This window comes from Carcharodon carcharias, chromosome 8, assembly GCF_017639515.1.
Source record: "Carcharodon carcharias isolate sCarCar2 chromosome 8, sCarCar2.pri, whole genome shotgun sequence".
NCBI lineage: Eukaryota > Metazoa > Chordata > Chondrichthyes > Lamniformes > Lamnidae > Carcharodon > Carcharodon carcharias.
Window position 1 is genome coordinate 19,071,088 of NC_054474.1, and position 21,104 is coordinate 19,092,191.

The 21,104-nt window shown below is 42.3% G+C and overlaps 2 protein-coding genes across 6 annotated transcripts in view; both read left to right on the top strand.

The window, feature by feature from the left end:
- Positions 1-2,992, top strand: part of LOC121281410 — an 84,167-nt gene extending 81,175 nt beyond the window's left edge. Inside the window, exon 5 of the mRNA XM_041194354.1 lies at positions 2,918-2,992. The gene's annotated coding sequence lies outside the window, so the exon portion shown is untranslated. The remainder of the gene's footprint in view (positions 1-2,917) is intronic.
- Positions 2,993-16,983: 13,991 nt separating this feature from the next.
- LOC121281175 overlaps positions 16,984-21,104 on the top strand; it is a 69,433-nt gene continuing 65,312 nt past the window's right edge. For 4 of the 5 annotated variants that reach the window (XM_041193924.1, XM_041193928.1, XM_041193929.1 and 1 more), the window contains exon 1: positions 16,984-17,100. The gene's annotated coding sequence lies outside the window, so the exon portion shown is untranslated. Of the gene's footprint in view, positions 17,101-17,717; positions 17,856-21,104 lie in introns of those variants that run through there. The other variant, XM_041193925.1, reaches the window with a different exon arrangement.

Below are 21,104 nucleotides of genomic sequence, written 5' to 3' on the forward strand. Positions count from 1 at the left end.
TCCAGGCTAATTTTCTTGGTGGAAACAATGAACTTTGTTGATTTATTTACAAGACAGCATCTTATGAATTAATCTAAGTCTATAACAAAAGAACTCTCCCTTAGAGGTTCCCCGCACTGATTGGTTTACACAGATTATGTGATCTTACAACACAGGATTATTTTTGAAGCTACAGACCTACATTTATCAAAACTATAATTACTACAAGAGTGAAACTATAAATAATATCTTTGTCCTTCACAGTGAGAGCGAGAATACTTCCAGACATTTGGATCATCACAGTTTCCGGTTACTTGTTTGTTAAACTGAGCTTTGCTGTTGGACTAATTTGCTGCTTGAAGAGGAGGGACAGAGTAAGAATTTTTTGGGGCTTTCCAGTAAATCAGGAATTAGTGTCAAAGTGTCGCTTGGTGCTATGAAAACTGATGTCTTTGAATATATATTATGTGGTCACAAACTGAATTTTAAAATGCAATTTAAATGTTGCACATTGCACAGAATTTAAAGGAATCTTCAACTGATAGAGTTAAGCAGGACAATTGCTCCAACTTGGGTGAAATCTTAGAGTTTGAGTATTTTTTCCTGATTTAAATGTCAGAAAGTACCCCATTCCCACTTTCCATCATAATCAAGGAAAAATCCAGGAAAGTCTTAGATCACCATACCTTATCAATGAATGGACAATGCTCAAACCCAGAGTTGGGTCTTTTAACATTTTTCATCGACTATCACCAATATTCCTCTTGGAAATTATTATTTTGAAAAATGTCAGAAAGCAATATTTGGACAGTTAAAGCACGAGCTGTTAAATGATGATGAACAGAAAACACAACTATATTTCGTGACAATGTGAGTATATTTTTTGTGTGTGCTGTTATTCTTGTTGCTCTGGTCTGGTGTCACTAGAGAGCTTCAGTAGGGTTGAGTTTAGAAATGATTTTTTCACTCTGCAAACCACTTCCTCTGTGGCAGGTTTGATTTACCTGATTTACTCATGTTGAAATCTCAGTCAATTCAAAATTAAAGGTTTTCTTTTGGAGAGCCCTGTTCAGCTTGTGTTCGAGGAAAGGATGTTTCAAAGCTGTATATTTTTGGTTAAATTGACAACTATAGGGCAAGGGCCAGTCAGGTAAAAGATACAGAAATGTGGAAAGATTGTGGGAAAAATTGAACTTACAGTAAGGATCTGAGGTAATGTGTATTGTTTATATGTTTACATAGAATGATATGCCAGGTACAGCGCAGAAACAGGTCATTCAGCCCAGCTGGCCTATGTTAGGGTTCATGCAGCATATGAGCTCTTCCCACTTCACTTTATCCTATTCTCCTGATTTTTCCTTCAATTCATGTCTTCCTCATGTGAACTCTCACTTCCCCTGAAATGAATATTCAATGTAATGCTACCCTCAGCTACACCAGCTGTTCACGGGTTCCAGCAAAGAAAGATTCAGGGAAATCTCTGATTGTCAAAACTGATTATAAATGAATGAAAGAAACAGAAAATGAATGAACATTGCTCACATTAGGAGACCATTATTCTAGTGTTAAAATGTTCAATTAATTTTTGATCTTAACAATTTGTCTTGGAAATTAGTAACTTGCCAATGCCAGAAATTAATCTATTTGAAGAGTTGTTGGCCACAACATGACAAATATAAATGACAACAGGTTAAACAGTGATACTGAATATTGTGAAAATGAATGATTCCGTTAAACCTCACAGCAAATCACAGATCAGGAAGGTAAAGAAAGAGACTGGATCAGCTGCTCTGGGTGGAGAACATTGTTCAGTCAGAGGCAGAGTCGTAAGTTCAAGGAGGTTACTATATAGGTGAGGTTGGTCAGCCACAAGGAGATCCTGTTGAAATATGGTCACATTGTGGCCAAGAGCTTTGGCTTCAGTGGCGTGAATCTAGTTTACATTCAGATTTTCACAGCTGTAAAAACCTTCCACCAAACATTCTATCAGTAACTGGAGCGAGTTTATAATTCCAGGTTTGTTCCTTCCAATTGCTTCCAATAAAGCCTTTGGGTGGAATTTTGCAATAGCCTGCCATTCCCAACATTGGGGTGAATTCCAGGTCAGGTATTTGGATGTGGTTGTGATGGGGCTTCGGATGCAATTTTCTTGGAGGCGGCCAATTTACAAGCTGCCTGCAGGTGCCTTGTCCAATTAGGAACAGCAGCCAGGTTCCAGTGTTCCAATCAGTGTGGGCTGTGGATAGGGAATTCAGCCATTCTGATAATGTGGGCAGAGCCAAGGCAAGAAGAGGAGTGACAGTGATGCCTTGGAGGCACTTTCAATGGGAGAAATGAGTCTGTCATTGCAGCAAGGCAAGGATTAGTGGAGACATCGATCTCCATGAAGTGTATGTGAGGGCATGCCTGCTATCTGGGGATAGCCCAACTTTGTGAATTACGTCGGCCAAATAATCTGAAACCCTCAACTGAATCACAGCTTAGACTCCTGCTGCAAGGCCAACTCTGATCCATTGTCAGACCCCTGACCCAGTGAGAGGCCCATTCATTCCAGGGACAATCTCTTTCCCCATGCAGGAAACTGGTTCATGGCCACACTTCATTGGCACCATCACTTCATTGGTTACCATCAAACCCATTAGCCCACCTCCTGGAAAAGCTCATGGAGGCAGGAACACATGGAGGAGCTAATCCATTCTAGAACTTTCCAAATTTCCTCCCCACATGTTTAAAAGCCACCTCCATCGATCTGGGAAAATTCAGCCCTTAACCTGTTACACTGATCCCATTAACAATGAGTCAGTTTTGTGTGGGTCAAGTTCTGTTTAGTTGCCCATTCTGTAAAAATGTCTTTATTTGATTTGCACTTCATCCATCACTTAAGCCCAGTGTTTGTTCCTGAAGGATTTATTTCAATACATTTTTTGCCTTTTGTTAGATATCGAACAATAGGAATCCACCCAAGGCAACAGGAAATAAAGAAACTGTCCAATTACAGACCCTGAACTCTGACACTGATTTGAGATCATCGAATGAATGACACAGCACAGAAGGAGACCATTCAGCCCATCGTGTCTGTGACCAGTGATCAATCCAAGCTCGGAAACTGAAGATTTGGTTTCATGGATATGTCATGTGGCCATATTTTTATATAGCTAGATTTGATTAAATTGCAAAGTGTCATTTCAGCAGTTCCCAGTCTCAGTCTCTCTTATTTTACTTCACAAGCACTAACTTTCCAAGCTATTCTATGAAATTGCAATGGGTGGAAATTCGTTTGGATTTTGTTCTGAAATCCTGATCTCCATTCCTGTCCAGAGAAGCTCCACATTGTTGTCATAATTTTATGACCGGAGGAATTGATGTTGACCCAGTCATGAAGCTGAGTGTAATCCTTGAAGAAATGCAACATGGAATTGTGACTGTGGGTCCCCAGTGCATGATCAGCTGGACTCTCTCTGCACAGGAGCTGAATGGAGCTGATTTGCTGCAAATGAGAAGGAATGAACCTCGGTTCAGTAAATATGGGTGTCTCTCATTCATCTCCCAACAGCTGAGCACACAATGAGGCAGCAGAACCTCAGGAGTAGGTTGTGTCCCTGCTCAAACAAGGGATTTTTTTATAACCAACCATAGCTAAAAGATTAACAACAAAATAATCATGATAATATCACCATGAATAAACAACGTGGAAAAGTAAATTTGCAAATTCAAGTTGGAGTAACCAACATTCTGGGGAAGATTTATTTGTTTATCCTCAACAATCATTTAAAAACCCCAATAATCAACTGATTGTACTAATAGATTGTGATGATGAGATTGGTTCAGAATGGAATGGGAAAGTATTTCCTATAGTCATTGAATGACTCCTGCCGTCTTCCCAATCACAGAACTTCCCCTTTGATTTTTCCCTGTTTGTAAAGAGAGCTCCGAACATTCTTTGCAAGGACCTAAAATTGTAAACTTTGAAAGCAAATTAGCAAAATTATTAGCCTGGATTTTCAATTCTTTTAGCTCATAATTTTTGAATTTTGACATTGCAAGTTTGCGACTATTGATTTACAATACATAAAGATGTTTGTGTGGATCTATTGAGTGTGAGTGTATGTTTATTGTCCAGGTATCTGCCTTGGCTCATTGGCAACACTTTCACCATTGTTCTGAGATGGGGATTGTTGGAAAGTCTGATGGAACGCCCATTAACTTAGTGGGTAAGTGTGATTAGATTTGTGATCAATGGAGGAATGTTCCATTTGATAAGGGAAGAAGTTTAATCTTGAAAGAGAATTTCAAATAGAGACTGAAAAACCATTAGCAAGATTTGTAAAACTATTATTAAAAAGGACATTTTAAGGATGACATATTTGGACAATCTTTGAAGTTTAATTGATGAGTATATCTCATGGTTGACAAATTGAACTTTAATTTCTGAAGCTAATAAATGGTAATGGAAAAACTGTACACAATAAGAGAACAATTGTTCTCACGCTGAACAATTTCTCCTTCAATTCCTCTCACTTCCTCCAAATAAAAGGTGTGGCTATGGGTACCCGCATAGGCCCCAGCTATGCCTGTCTCTTTATGGGGTATGTGAAACATTCCTTGTTCCAGTCCTACTCTGGCCCGCTTCCACAACTCTTTCTCCGGTACATCGATGATTACTTCGGTGCTGCTTCATGCTCTCGTCGGGACTTGGGAAAATTTATTAATTTTGCTTCCAATCTCCACCCCTCCATCATTTTCATGTGGTCCATCTCTGACACTTCCCTTCCCTTCCTTGACCTCTCTGTCTCAATCTCTGGTGATAGACTGTCCACCAATATCCATTACAAACCCACCGACTCCCACAGCTACCTCACACCCCGCTTCCTGTAAGGACTCCATCCCATTCTCTCAGTTCCTTCGCCTCCGTCGCATCTGTTCTGATGATGCTACCTTCAAAAACAGTTCCTCTGACGTTTCCTCCTTCTTCCTTAACTGAGGTTTTCCACCCACGGTCGTTGACAGGGCCCTCAACCGTGTCCGGCCCATCTCCCGAGCATCCGCCCTCACGCCTTCTCCTCCCTCCCAGAAACATGATAGGGTCCCCCTTGTCCTCACTTATCACCCCACCAGCCTCCGCATTCAAAGGATCATCCTCAGCCATTTCCGCCAACTCCAGCATGATGCCACCACCAAACACATCTTCCCTTCACCCCACCTATCGGCATTCCATAGGGATTGCTCCCTCCGGGACACCCTGGTCCACTCCTCCATCACCCCCCACTCCTCAACCCCCTCCTATGGCACCACCCCATGCCCACGCAAAAGATGCAACACCTGCCCCTTCACTTCCTCTCTCCTCACCGTCCAAGGGCCCAAACACTCCTTTCAAGTGAAGCAGCATTTCACTTGCATTTCCCCCAACTTAGTCTACTGCATTCGTTGCTCCCAATGCGGTCTCCTCTACATTGGAGAGACCAAACGTAAACTGGGCGACCGCTTTGCAGAACACCTGCAGTCTGTCCGCAAGAATGACCCAAACCTCCCTGTCGCTTGCCATTTTAACACTCCACCCTGCTCTCTTGCCCACATGTCCGTCCTTGGCTTGTTGCATTGTTCCAGTGAAGCCCAACGCAAACTGGAGGAACAACACCTCATCTTCCGACTAGGCACTTTACAGCCTTCCGGACTGAATATTGAATTCAACAACTTTAGGTCTTGAGCTCCCTTCCCCATCCCCACCCCCTTTCTGTTTCTCCCTTCCTTTTGTTTTTTTTTCCAATAAATTATATAGATTTTTCTTTTCCCACCTATTTCCATTATTTTTAAATATTTTAAAATCTTTTATGCTCTCCCCACCCCCACTAGAGCTATACCTTGTGTGCCCTACCATCCATTCTTAATTAGCACATTCGTTTAGATAATATCACCAACTTTAACACCTATGTGTTCTTTTGTTCTATTGTTGTTGACATCTTTTGATGATCTGCTTCTATCACTGCTTGTTTGTCCCTACAACCACACCAACACCCTCCACTTCTCTCTCTTTCTCTCTCCGCCCCCCCAGACACCTTAAACCAGCTTATATTTCAACTCTTTCTTGGACTCGAACTCAAGTTCTGTCGAAGGGTCATGAGGACTCGAAACGTCAACTCTTTTCTTCTCTGCCGATGCTGCCAGACCTGCTGAGTTTTTCCAGGTAATTCTGTTTTTGTTTTGGATTTCCAGCATCCGCAGTTTTTTTGTTTTTATTTTTTTGTTTTTGTAAAGAGAACAATAATAATGTTTTTAAAAATCTTTAATGATGAATTTAAATTTTGTAGTAAAGAACTGCCAAAGGAATGATTGTGCAGAACTAAGGAATGTTTCCAATGGTGTAGATATGTTTCATGTTGAATAAGTACGATAAAAAATTAATGCACTCACCTCTGATTAAGACATTGTGGGCTCAAATTCCAGTCCAGATACTTGATCACCACATCCAGGCTACCTCAATGCAATACTTAGTGAATGCTACATTGGCAAAGATGCTGCCTTTGGAATGTGAAGATAAACTAAACCCACCCTCTCAGCTTTCCTCGCTTTCTATTTCGAAGAATAAGAAGGGAATTCTCCCTGATGGGCTGGCCAGTATTTACCCCAAACCACCTTCTTTAAAAACTGATTGACTGATCGTTATTCCACCATTGTTGGTTGGACGTTGCTTTGAGTGAAATGCCCGGTGCGATTTGTACATCACAACAGTGACTACATTTCACAAGTAAAGAAATTTTGGTTTAAACCACTTTGGGACATCCAGAGGTCAGGAATGGTACTATATAAATCCGAACCTTAATATTCAGAAATTCTTTTAAGACAGGAGTTTGGTGCTCTGATTTTTAATGCGCACTGTTATTTGTGTTGCTGTGAATTGCTGTGATAGAGAGCTGAAGTAGTGTTGGGGCCAAGAAATGAATAAACTGGATTTTATGATCAGCTGTAAGGCAATGCACTCACTGCTGCCTGAGAAGAAAACTGCCTGGAAAGATCCGGAAATATCTGAGGCACAGTCTTCCCCTTTCCTGAAGGCAGTTTCATAATGTAGTTGTGCCAAAGGGATTCTCATGCAGGCAATAGCAGAGATACACCTGAGGAGCACTGAAACACAGATAGCAACAGCTGGATTTCCATTTATGGAGAGTTAACGCTTCCAGTCTGTGTGACCCTTCTTCAGAGCTGAAGAGAAGTGGAAATGTGATTAAATTTAAACAGCTTAAGGGTTTTGGGGCAGGTGGAGCTGGACAGAAGGGCAGCAACAAGTGGGGACCAAGGGGGTATTGACAAAGATGTCATGAGCTAAAGGACAGAGGGGTTGTTAATGGTTTTTCATCACATTTCCACTTCTCTTCAGCTCTGAAGAAAGGTCATATCGCCCCGAAACATTAACTCTGTTTTCCTCTCTCCACAGATGCTGTCAGACCAGCTAAGTTTTACCATCAATTTCTGTTTTTGCTTCAGATTTCCAGCATCCACAGTATTTAGCTTTTATCTGAATCTCCATGTCATTCTGCACTCGTGCAGACCCTGAAACTGCTCAGTTTCAGTGAAGCACTGACGGCCAATGCTGACAGTTTTGCTAATATTACCACTGCAAAACTGGGGTAATTTGCTTCTCTGGGTGGAATTTAATGCTGCCTCCATGACTTTGGGAACCCTGGTGTGTTTTGCACATCACCACAGTGGGAACCCTGCTGCCTCACTTCCGGTGCCCCTTTAATTCTGGGGTGGGAAGGTTCATGGGTGGATGGCAATTGATACAATTAATTCCCAATTAAGGACCTCATCCCTCTGCCAATGGTATTTAATCAGCAGCGGGTGGTGGAGTTGCCACGTGGGGAGCCTGTTCCTGTTCATCTCAGGTTTCATATTTTTATCCAGCTCCTCTAGTTTTAATTCATTATTCAACTGAAAAAATCTGCACACATCTAAATTTTCAGTCACTCCCATCAATTTAAACACTTTGGATCAAGTCACATGTCCACCTCAATCATTTCCTGTAAAATTATCTCCATCTGTCACTCACAAAACTTCGATACAACCAGAAGCGAACATTTGCTACATTGCTCCTTCCTGTTTTTATGCAATTGTTGCCATTTTTAAACAGCTTCTACTTTCATTATTAAATGGACTATTTACCCCTGATGGGGAGAAAATTCAGCTCTAGGGGTTGTAATTCTTGATTTATATAAAACAGTTTACAGAGTTCTGACCCATGGAACAAACAATGCCATATAAAGATTTCTGGAATATAAAAGTAAAAAATAAAAATAATTAAACATCAGCAAGAGATTGCACATAAGCCTATCGAGATCTAAATCTTTATTCGAAGATCATGCTGACTTTTCGCAAAAATCTCATAGGTACGAATACCAGTGAGTGGTGAGTTCAGCAGTGATTTGACATAGCTGTTTAACTAACAACTGACCAAATTACTTGCTTAACCACATCAGTGAGTAGCTTTACATTACACCTATTATACTTTTCCCTTGCACTGGGCTTGCATGTTAAGCTGACAGGACCTAAGGTCCTGTAAAAGTTCTGCTTAATACAAAATGTACAATAGTATGTTGAGTTCTTTGTCTGAAACCTTGGAGTAAATGTCCACCCTCACACGCAATTCCCAGGCAATATGAGTCGTTTCACAGATTCTCTCATCTACCAGAAGTCATATTGGACTCAATATGTGAACTTCGTTTCTTTCTCCAAAGATGCTGTCAGGCCGGCTGAGTTTTACCTGCATTTCCTGTTTTTATTTCAGATTTCCAGCATCTGCAGTCTCTGCATTTACTCTCATGCACCTTATCAGACTTAGAAATGTCTTGTACCAATTACACTCTCAGCTGTTAACTCTTACCCAAAGACTTTCTTATCTGTGAGAAGCAGCTTGGAACATTCAGCAGGTTTTATTTTCCTTTGTAAAAGTTGTTTGGCCTTGCATTGCAGATAAAATTGGGTCATTTGTTAAGTTTACTGTGCTTACAGCAAAACTCTATATTCCTGTGGCAGTAATTTATATCGACCCTTGGAAAGCATCGACTTCTCCATTGGAGCCTGTGAGCCAAAGTAAAAGCTCATGGATTTAATGAAAACTTATCGCTTAAGAGATTGTTTTATAAATTTGTGCCTTTGAGATTTAATTACTTCAGAATGTGGATATATTGTTCTTGATTTACAGCCTCTCATCTTCCGGTATCTGGAGTTCATCTGATTAACTGTGAGTTCTGCTATTTGAGATCCTCCAGCATTGTTTTAGGTTGGCCACATTGAACATTTGAACTGCCCTTTCGGCCAGACCGTTTGAGGAAGGGTGATACGGTGCAGTTTTCACATACGAGTGATAGCGTTGAAGCTGACAAATTGCTGAAACTCAGCACTCGTAAATGCCGTGCCATTATCAAAAACTGTTATCTGGTAGTCTGTGAATGGCAAAACTCTGACGTAGTTTCTCAACAGTAGCACCTGACGCTGTTGACTTCACCTCTTATATGTCTAACTATTTTGAATGGGCATCAACAATGAGCAGAAATATTGTTCTCAGGAAAGGTCAAAATATGTCAATGTGTAACCACACCCAGGGCCTACCTGGCCACTCTCATGGGTGTAACACAACTGTCACTAGGAACTTATGCAGGTGCTGACATTGAACACAGTGCTTTACTAAACTCTCTATTTCACCATTCATCCCAGACCACAATAGATAGCTGTATGTCATGTCTTCATTTGGGAAAGTCCTGGATGGGCACTGTGTAGTTCAATTAAAAGTGACTCCCTGTCCTTTGGAGGAACTCTCACCCATGCACCCCATAATGGGGTGCCATCTTGACTGGTTGTTTCATGTCTTCTGTTGAAGTACGGTTTAATTTCATCAGATACAGGCTTCTGTGACCAACCATGTAGCACTTGGATAGGACTTGGTTCCAACTTGTCCAGCCTTTGACCTGTCGAGCACTTACTGGCAAGCAATCTAAGAAATTTAGCAGTAAATTAAGTTCCTGTAGAACTGGGACTTGCTCATCACTTTCTTGTGAAGGCAAAAGAGTAAGGACATCAGCATTTGTGATTTGATTGCCAGGCCTATGTACAAAAGTGTATTAGTGCGCTGCCAGAATTAAGGCCCTTCCTGCTGAGGCTATGGTTGGTATAGCCTTTTCCTCACGAAACAAACCTAACAGTGGTTTGTGGTTTGAAATGACTGTAAGATGCCAGCCATGTACATACTCTTGAAATTTCTTGACACCAAAGGTGATGGACGGCCCCTTTTTTCTATCTGTGATTGTCCCGTTTCCGCTGTGGTGAGGGTGCTTGATACATAACCTGTTGGCTGTTCCTTGCTGCCATCCATCCAATGAGATAGCACTGCTCCCACTCCGTAGGGAGATGCATGACATGTCAGCAGCACCAATTCAGGAAAATAGAACATTGCCAATTCATTCTTCAGTTTGTTCAGAGAGGTGCTGAATTCTTCCTGTTCCTCTTCATAATTTTCCAGAGGTACAAACTTTGACCTGAGGGAATCTTGTAGTGTGTGATGGTCCTTTAGCAGCTTTCCTTTTTCCTTTCACAGGCTGCTCACCTTGTTTCAAACTCTGTCATCATGAGGGTCTCTACAAGATTCTTCTGCTGTTCTTCCAGGTTTTGGCTTAAGATAGCCTGCATTTCTTCAGGTTGTTGAGTCCTTACACACTCCTTCCACAAGACAGGAATGCTTCCAGCTTCCTTTTGATATCTCAGTGGCCAATTACAGTCATTTTCCCTTATCCAATTTCACCATCGAGGGCTTGGTCCTCTGCCTCTCAATATCAACACTGCTACCTTTGCCGACTGGCTTCTATAATTGGCAGTTATTCTGCTTATGCCTTTCACTTGAATGTCTTCACCTGTGTAAGTTTTTAGCTTGGTGGCTGCTGGTTCCAAATTTAACTGATGCTCACCATTCAATTTTCTGAAAGTATGTTCCCTGATTACTGCAGTGGAAGATCGCGTGTCCACTTCCATTTTAACAGATTTGCCATTTACTTTCACTGTGAGAAATATTGGCTCTCTCTTTCCAACTTTCAGATTAAGCAACGAGGAATTGTCAGAATTTGTTCTTTCAGTCTCTTCCACATTGTAGATTTCATTTGGCCTCTTCTTTTGTTTCCAAGCAGCTTGAATCTTTCCTTGCACTGCCTCATGATATGTCCATTTCTCTGACATCAGTTGCATTTGATTTTTTTAAACTGCTAATTTGCTAAAAGACTAATTGTTTCCAACTCCTATTAAAATTGGTCTTCGATTTTGCTACTAAGTTATTTTCTTTATTCTTCGGTGAGCGGGATCTGTTTCCGGCTTCTTGGCAAAGTCTCACTTTGTTGCGCCACTTTCGGCTGAGGTTTCCCACCCAATCTGGAGGACGTCACCATTTTGCCCACCCTTTATTGCCTTATTGCTGAATCCCTCACAGCGCTTTTCATGGCCAGTGCTAACTCTAGCGCCTTCTTGAAATCCAGATTCACTTCAGACAAAAATCTTTTCTGAATAGTGTCCCTTTTCACACCTCACACTATATGGTTTCTGAGCATGTCATTCAGAGTCATACCAAACTCACAATGTTCTGTTAGCTACTTCAAATTTCCCAGGTAGCATGCACTTGTCTCACCTGTGGCTGTATTTCGTGAATTAAACCTGAACCAGTACATCGTGACTGCGGGCTTGGGTTGAAAATGACTCTTCAAGAGGTCCTGTTCAGACGGGCATTGACCTGCATCCAATTCCGCTGTGACCAGGCAAGCCAGACACAGTGAGCCAGCGGCTTCGCGACCATTGCTGGCTTCCCCCGTGTCCAGGATGCTATAGACTGTACACATGTGGCCATCAAGGCGCCAGCAGGTGAGCCCGGTGCCTTAGTCAACAGGAAGGGCTTCCACTCCATGAACGTGCAGATAGTGTGTGATCACAGGATGCTGATTCTACAAGTCTGTGCAAGGTACCCAGGCAGCTCCCATGACACCTACACCCTCAGACACTCCCAGGTGCCGGGGCTCTTCAGTGCTCCAGCTCGGTGTGATGGCTGGCTGCTGGGTGACAAGGGCTATCCCCTCAGAAGGTGGCTAATGACGCCTCTCCGCCATCCAAAATCAGAAGCTGAGCAGCGGTACAATAGGAGCCACGGCTGCACAAGGGCTGTGGTGGAGAGAGCCATCGGTCGGGAGGATAAAGTGGATCTCACTGTTGGCCTCAGATGCCTGGCCGTTCCACCCCAACCTCATCGACACCAGTTGACCTGGGCGCATGACACCTCTCAAGCTCCAGGGCCTCCTGTTCAAAGCAGTTTAACATCATCAGGTGAGCCTGGTGTCGCCAGTCCTCGAATGCTTAGACGTATTGTTAGCATTCTTCTCCTGAAAAGCAGAGAAGACCATTGATTGTGTCAATTTGCACATGGACACTGCACGTGCACACCATACCCTAACCACAGTGACCCATAGGCGGCCTCCGGTGCCTCCTCTCCCCGCTACTGCTGATCAGTCACACAAAGATAGTGTGCCAGCTCCCAACCCCCAACACATTCTGCATCCATCACTTTAGGAACCACACTGTCTTTGCTCCCATAGCAAGGAGGTGCAACCACGTGAAGCATCAAGAGCAGCAGATGGTTCTTGGCCACGACACCTTGAGGCTCCCCTTCCACCATCTCATCACCATGAATAGGGCCTGTGTTGGAATTCTGAGTATGCGTCTAGCTGCATCTCTTACAGGTTACCCCCAGACTGGTCATGTGCGACTAAGAGCAACACATGGTGCAGGGGAGAACCCATCTCTTCATGAGCCAATCAGGCTGATCTAAGCATGGGCACTATCTGCTTGCACACTCAGCATACGAGAAATGCCCAACATGATTCAATGCAGTCATGACAGTAAGACCTGGGGAGGTGGGGGCCTCAAAGGCCAAGGCTACCTGCTGGGCTAAATTCCCAACGCCAACTTTTGGCCAGTCCGTTTGAGGAAGGGTGATACGGTACAGTTTTCACATATCAGTGATACCGTTGAGGCTGATAAACCGCTGAAACTCAGCAGTCGTAAATGCTGTGCCGTTCTCAGAAACCATTATCTGATAGTCCGTGAATGGCAAAACTCTGACCTAGTTTCTCAGTTGTAGCACCTGATGCTGTTCACTTCACCACTTATGCGTCCAACCATTTTGAATGGTATCAAAAAGGAACAGAAATATGTTCCCAGGAAAGGCCCAATGTAGTCAATGTGTAACCGCCCCCAGGGTCTACCTAGCCACTCCCATGGGTGTAATGGAGCTTTCACTGGCAACATTTGCAGGTGCTGTCATTGAACACAGTGCTTTACTAAACTTTCTATTTCACAATCCATCCCAGGTCACCAGAAAACGCTGTGTGCTTTGGTCTTCATTCAGGAAATTCCTGGGTCTGAACTGTGTAGTTCAATTAAAAGTGGCTCCCCACCTTTTAGAGGAACTATCTCTCACGCACCCCACAATAGGATGTCATCCTGATTAGTTATTTCACGTCTTCTGTTGAAGCATGGCTTCATTTCATCAGATACAGGCTCCTTTGACCAACCAGGTTGCACTTGTTCTCGTATTTGAGATTGGACTAGGTCCCGACTTGTCCAGTCTCTGAACTGTCGAGCACATACCAGCAAGAAATCTAAGAAATTTAACAGTAAAACAAGATCCTGTGGAACTGGGAATTGCTCCTCATTTTCTTGTAAAGGTCAAAGACTAAGGGTATCGGCCCTTTCGATTTGATTGCCAGGCCTATGTAGGAAAGTGTTTTCGTACGCTGCCAGAATTAAGGTCCATCATTGTATTCTTGCTGAGGCTGTGGGTGGCATATCTTTTGCCTCACTAAACAAACCTAACAATGGTTTGTGGTTTGAAATGACTGTAAAATGCCGGCCATGTACGTACTGGTGAAATTTCTTGACACCAAAGGTGATGGACATCCCTTTGTCAATCTGTGAGCATCCCTTTTCCACTGTGGTGAGGGTGCTTGATACATAACCAGTTGGGTGTTTTTTGCCATCATCCATCTAATGTGATACCACTGCTCCCACTCCATAGGGAGAAGCATCACATGTCAGCACAAATTCTTTCGTCTGGTCATAATGCACTCATAGTTTGGACGAGTGCAACAATCACTTCACCTTTCTGAAAGATTCTTTCTGGGACACCTCTCAAGAGCAAAGTTAGTTCTTTATGAGTGGGGAATGCAGTGGGCCAGCACAGTAGACAATTTGGGTAAGAACCATCCTTAATAGTCAATCATTCCTAGGAATGATTTGAATTCTGAGGCATTTTTTGGTGCAGGTGCCTGTCATAAGGCTCTCACTTTTTCCGCAACCGGATGGAGACCCTGTGAATCTACCCGGTGACCCAAATAGATTACCTCCCTTCGTTGCAACATGCACTTTTCTTTCAAGCGCACACTTTAATGTCACCCTTTTTTTGACTTCACTATTGGCCGGACTTCTCTCAGATGCAAGTTTAACTTGCCTAAGCTCAATGGCTGAGTCTCCCAAAATGTCATTTTCTGTCTGCTTCTTGGACAATTCTGTGACTTTCTCTTCGAAAGTCTCTTTAGAATCATTTAGCTGATTCTTCAACTCTTCCATCTCCTTTTTGTATTTGTTTGCTGCCTCCCGGAAAATTGAACATTGTTGTGTCTTCTCTGTCAACTCATTCTTCAGATTGTTCAGAGAGGTGCTGAATTCTTTCTGTTTCTCTTCATGCTTTCCCATAGGTACAAACTTTGACGTGAGGGAATCTTGTAGTGTGTGAAGGTCTTTTAACAGCTTTTCATTCTCCCTTCAAAGGTTGCTCACCTCATTTTGAACTCTGTCATCAAACAGGGCCGCTTTGAGTGTCTTCAGCTGTTCTTCCAGGTTTTGGATTTAGACAGCCTGCATTTCTTCAGGTTGTTGAGTTCTTACACACTTCTTCGTCAAAACAGGAACACTTCAAGCTTCCTTTTGGAATCCCAGTGGCCAATCACGGTTGATTTCCCTTTGCCAATTTCGCCGTAGAGGGCTTGGTCCTCTGCCTCTCAATATCAACACTGGTCGCTTTGCTGATTGGCTTCTGTAATTGACAGTTACACTGCTTGTGCCTTTTACTTGCCTGTCTTGACCTGCGCAAGTTCTTAGTTTGGTGGCTGCTCACTCCAAACTTAACTGATGTTCACTATTATTCAAATATCTGAAAGTATGTTCCCTGATTTTTCATGTCCACTTCCATTTTAACAGATTTGCCATTTACTTTCACTGTGATAAATATTGGCTCTCTCTTTCCAACTTTCAGATTAAACAACGAGGAATTGTCAGAATTTGTTGTTTCAGGCTCCTCCACATTGTAGATTTCATTGGGCCTCTTCTTTTGTTTCCAAGTAGCTTGAATCTTTCCTTGCACTGCCTCAAGCATGATATGTCCATTTCTCTGACATTCGTAGCATTTGAATTTTTTAAACTGCCAATTGCTAAAAGACTTATTGTTTCCACCTCTATTAAAATTATTCTCCAATTTCGCTTCTCAGTTATTTTTCTTTATTCTTCAGCTAGCGGGGACTGTTTCCGGCTTCCTAGCAGAGCCTTGCCTTTTCGCGCCACATTCAGCTCAGGTTTCGCATCCAATGTGGTGGATGATGCCATTTTGCATAACCTTTGTTGCTTGTGAATCTCTTAAAGTGCTTTCCATGGCCAGTGCTTTCTCTAGCACCTTCTTGAAATCTAGATTCACTTCGGACAAAAATCTTTTCTGAATAGCAGCTTCTTTCACACCTCACACTAAACGGTCTCTGAGCATATTGTTCAGAGTCGTAGTGAACTCACAATGTTCTGTTAGCAGCTTCAAATTTCCCAGATAGCATGCAACTGTCACTCCTGGGGCTGTATTTCACAAATTCAACCTAAACCTGTACATCGTGACTGCGGGCTTGAGTTGAAAATGCCAATTCACAAGGTTCACCAATTCATCAAAATTCTTCTAATCTGGGGCAATGGATGCCTTCAAACTGTGAATGAAACCATAGGTTTTGTTCCCACAAGTACTCAAGAGGATTACTCACTTCTTCTCTTCCCTTGTAATCTCGTTCACTTGAAAAAAGAATGTAAGGCGTTCTATGTATTGAGACCAATCATCTCTGGCTGGTTCAAAAGGATCAATTCTCCCAAATTGTGGCATTTTGAGGGAGGATAACTTCTTCAATTCTAACGGCGATTGCTAATTACAATCACTGGGTGAGGTGCAGTGCCAATTTCTTTCTAACTTGATTTTTTCTGTTTAATCCTGTTTTATCCTTGTCACCAGTTTGTTGTAGGGTGGCCGAGTTGTATCTTTGGTATTAGAGTTGATCTGCAGACACTTCTTGGGTGGACATATTAAGTTTATTTACAATATACTGCGTAGCAACTACACGTGTGCTTACTGCACCAATCTATCTCTACACTAACTGATGAGGTACCTGCACTACTCTCCTATTGGTTACTGCAGATCATGTGATCTTCCTTACAATTATTATTTTTAAAGGTACATTACACACTAGATAAAAGCATAATTACTTTATTCCTCCCCTTCAACTCAGCTATACATATAATATTTACAAGAACATATTTTTCAAGACAAAATAATATTTACATTGGGTAAGGAACTTACAATTTCAGTCTTTCAGGTGGCTTCCTGGTCTGTGTGCAACATCGCAGCTCCACAACTTCAGATTCTTTGTCAGGTTATCTCCCTTCTGGAGTTGCATATATAAAATATATGTATAAGTATAAATAAAATAACATCCCAAATGTGACCCCTTTTATCCCCATCATCAAATATTTTGTTATTGATAAGTTCCCATTTTGAGCTACAATGTGTTTTCTATTATGAGCCAATTTTCTGTCTCAGCTTGAATGTGAACAGCTCTGATTATGTCACAATCTAGAGCTGCAAAGAAAGCGGAAGTGCCCGTTCTGTGGTTTCACAATAGAAAACGTCAATGAATTAATTGTGCAGGGTAAGGACTGAGAGTCTCAGTTTGTTGTCTATCTCTGTCCTGGGAGCTTTGCTGCTCAGTCTCAGTGTTTCTGCAAGTCTCTTCCCACAAGGTAAGCAATCTAAATGTGGTCATAATTCTTTTTAATGGATTGATTTAGATGTGGTTTGAGTAATTTAAAATGTTGCTCAAAGATCTGCTACATTCTGAATGTTTACTCTTTCAAATCAGCTCTTCTGCTGCACCCTGTTCCTCATGAGACTAAACAAGGACATCAAGTGCCTGTTTAAATGGTTTCATCTTTTTCCATAAAACTCCAAGGAGGTTTCTTACAAATGAATGAATGCCATCTGCCATTTTACACATTTTAATGTCTCCTGCTTGTTGCCTGGCCAGTGTAAGTTTTTGGCTATAACTCGTCTTGGTTTCTCTCATTTGCCATGTGATGTTCTGGTTCTGCTTGAGGTTTTGGTTGACATTCAAACTTCTGTTGCCAATTCAATTCTTTAACTAATCTATGATGTGCAATTGAATTGAAAATGTCTCGTAGAAAAAAGAGAAGCTAACGTCACAAGTGCAACCTAACAGAACAGATGAATCATTATAGACAAACTTGATTGGTTGTCTTTAACATTGGTGTGGCAGCTACCCCTAATTTTAAGTCAGTTCCTCCAGTGAATATGATAGAGGAAAAAGCAGAAACTCTAAATGACGTAAGGATCTGTCAACCTGTTACCTTCTAATTCAGCTTGGAAAGCATGGCAATGACATCTTGCAGCTTCATATTGTCAAAGTTTCGCTTTCTCAGCACAGTGCTTGTGATGTGGTACAATGCTCCTGTTCTTACAAACTGCCCTCAGACCTACTGTGAGTAGCACCATATCAGATACATTATCCTTCAAGTATGTAGTATGGAAATATATAATCAGGACGATTTGTCTCTTTAAAATGTTGGAAAATAATGTAATTGATGGTCTTGTCTCACGGTTCCTGACTCTGGACACGTGACTAAACAGAAGCAGTAGATGATTATCTTCCTGTCACAGTTTTATATGAACCACATTGGGGACTTAGGCAGATTGTTGAAGGAAGTGGCTGTGGCTTGTCTAAAACTTTGATACCAAGGAAACCATTTACTTCATTGTGCTGCTCACATGATCAAAGCCAGGGCAATTAGACAAACAAATGACAATTATGCCCAACATTTACAGACTTGGAAATAAATAATCTAACTTGTGTTCCAGAGTTGGTATGATATCATGTATATGTAATTCCACATTTAAAAATCACTTTGCCAAACATTACAGTTGAATTATTCAAAATATGAAGTGTTGGTCTCGACTCATTTGTGGCCCTTTCCGATCAGTCAGAAGAAGGTGAAACCCACTCCAGGGGTCTGGATATCTAACCTCAGCTGATTCTTCAGTCCATTCTGATGAAAGGTCATTTCAAACTGAAACGTAAACTCTCTTTCTCTCCACAGATGCTGCCTGACCTGCTGAGTGTGTCCAGAATCTTTTGTTTTTATTTCAGATTTTCAGCATCCACAGTATTTTACTTTTGTATATTTAATATTCCATTTTATTTGGAGGTGCCATCATTCGAATGAGATGTGAATCTGATGCACTTTAGCTGCATGTTTCACAGGAGGCCCAGGTTAGTGTGAGGCTAGTCCCACTCAAAGTTATTTGGCTCTTCTTAAAGCCAACATTTACGTCTTAAAGGGGAGGTGTATTCTGACTGCTGCAGATGCTGGATGTGGATGGGAGAGCAGAATGAAACCAGAGGATTTAGGCAACAAGGTGGAGAGAGGATTCCAGGGTTCTCAGATACCGCGCTGGATACTTTAATGCAGGAGGTGACACTGAAGGAAGAATCCATCTTTCCACAGGAGGTTAAGAAGCCTTCCTGATCAGCATTTAGAAGGCAATTGGAGCAGATAGCTACAGAGGTCAATGCCGGATTTCTGGCCCTGAGGATCTGGACACAGTGGCAGAAAAGGTTCAATGACCTCAGACAAGTGGGGGAGGTCAGTGAATGCATTTTTCAATGCTGTTGCCTCAATCTGCATCACCATCCTCACACATTAATCAATGAACCACACCCCTACCAATAGCTTCTAGTATTCAGAGATCATGCCGAACATTTAAATGCTCCGCATATCCACTTATCTACATGCTGCCAGCTATTCAGTTACAGAAGTCAAACACATGGCAACACACTTACTGACCATCTTCGGTCTCATTTGCAGTACATAATGTAACACATAACAGAAGCGAGCGGTGGACAACCAATGGGGACAGGCTCGATTGCATCCCCTAACCACCTAGTGCTCAATACTATTGGCATGATCATCATTAAGGCTGTGCCAATTGGCATTGCTGAAACCATTGAGGATAACAGACTGTTCCTACCTAAGGTACCTTCTGAAAGACCACCTTCTCTTCTTCTTACAATCTGTAAAGATGTCATCCTCAGAAGTCATTGGAAGCAGAAACAGCCCCATTTTATTCTTCTGCAGCTCCTGTAGTGCTGAAACCATCAAACTACAGATCCAGACCGAGTGGCTCGAGATCTGAAGAATGAACAGTGTTTCTCTGTGCATAGGCAGAAGCACCATAATTTCCCCTCTATACAAACCTAGGTGCGGAGGTCACAGATTTTGGAAGTGCTGCCATAAAGCCTTGGTTTGCTGTGCAGCGCATCCTGTAGATTGAACACACTGCGGCAATGGTATCCTCATGCTGGAAAGGATGAATGTTTAAGGTATTGGATGGGTTTCCAATCAAGCAGACTAATTTGCCAAGGATAGTCAAGCTTCTTGTGTTTATTTGCAGATGTACTCACCTTGGCAGGTGAAGAATATTCCATCACACTCCTGACTTTGGCCTTGTAGAAGTTTGGGAGGTTATTGGGGAAGCAGTTGCCACAATGTACCCTGCCTTTCACCTTCTCCAACAGCCACAACATTTACATGGTTGGTACAATGGAGTTTCTGTTCAATGGTGATCCCCAGAGTGGTGGGCGATTCAGCGATGATAATGTCATTGCAAGTTTATTATTATTATGTATTATCAATAAGCTTTGCATGAATGCATAAATGTTAATTGCTGTCAATTAGTACTCTCATTTATATAAAATTCATATGTCTTTTAATCAGTATCAGTTAACTATGTTAGTGAAAGTTTTGCTGGAGACAACGTTTGTAAATGTATTTTTTGTCTATTCTCCCCATAATCAGTAATTACATTTCTCTTTTTAATTCCTAATTCAATTCTTTTATTTTCAGTTTAAAAGTCTATGGGCTGGATGTTACAGGGCCTCATGGACCCCAGATCCCCATCTGAGAAGTCACTGAGGTTTCTGCCCATCACACAGCCGGCTGCACCACAGCAATTTAACACTGGCAGCAGCGTTCATTCCCTTAAGGCAAAGCTTTTGTCCCTATCGCAGGAGGAAATTCTGTCTTAAAGAGCTGTCAGCCAATCAGATAGCCAGCAGTCTCTTGCACAGCAGTGCCAGATGGACGCAGCAGTCTCTAGGCACTCCCAAAAAAGAGGAGCCGAGAATTAAGCCAAGTCAAGAGTATCACCAGGACCAGGTTGACAGACCCAGGAGAGAACGTTGAGAGGAGTGGGGCCAAGTTGGAGTAGCCAGTAGTGGGAGGCTAAGGGGAGCAGTAGGACTGTTGCGGCTGAGGGGGCTGACACTGATGAGCCCAGGAGACATGCCAATGAGGTGACTCCCTTGCTCGACAGCAGTCCACACAGCTAAAGCAGCTGGGCTTCCCACATGGCATTGGTCTCCCCCTGCCACAGGTAAAATAGCGATGTGTACATGATGAGGCCCTTATGAGTTGACCACTTATGGGCCTAATTGGCTCTTATGGACCTGATCATTCAGACAAGTTTCTCATCAGAAACATCAAACTTTATTTACAGGCTACAGCAGCAGTTACATGCTTCCATCAAGCTCCACAACTAGAATGTGAACTCTCACTGTAAGGTTCCCCATGCTTAGAGCTGATTCGTTCACATATCATATGATACAATACAGCACAATAAGTCTTCAAGCTACAGTCTCCACATTTCTTAATGCTACAATTACTCTCCTCCC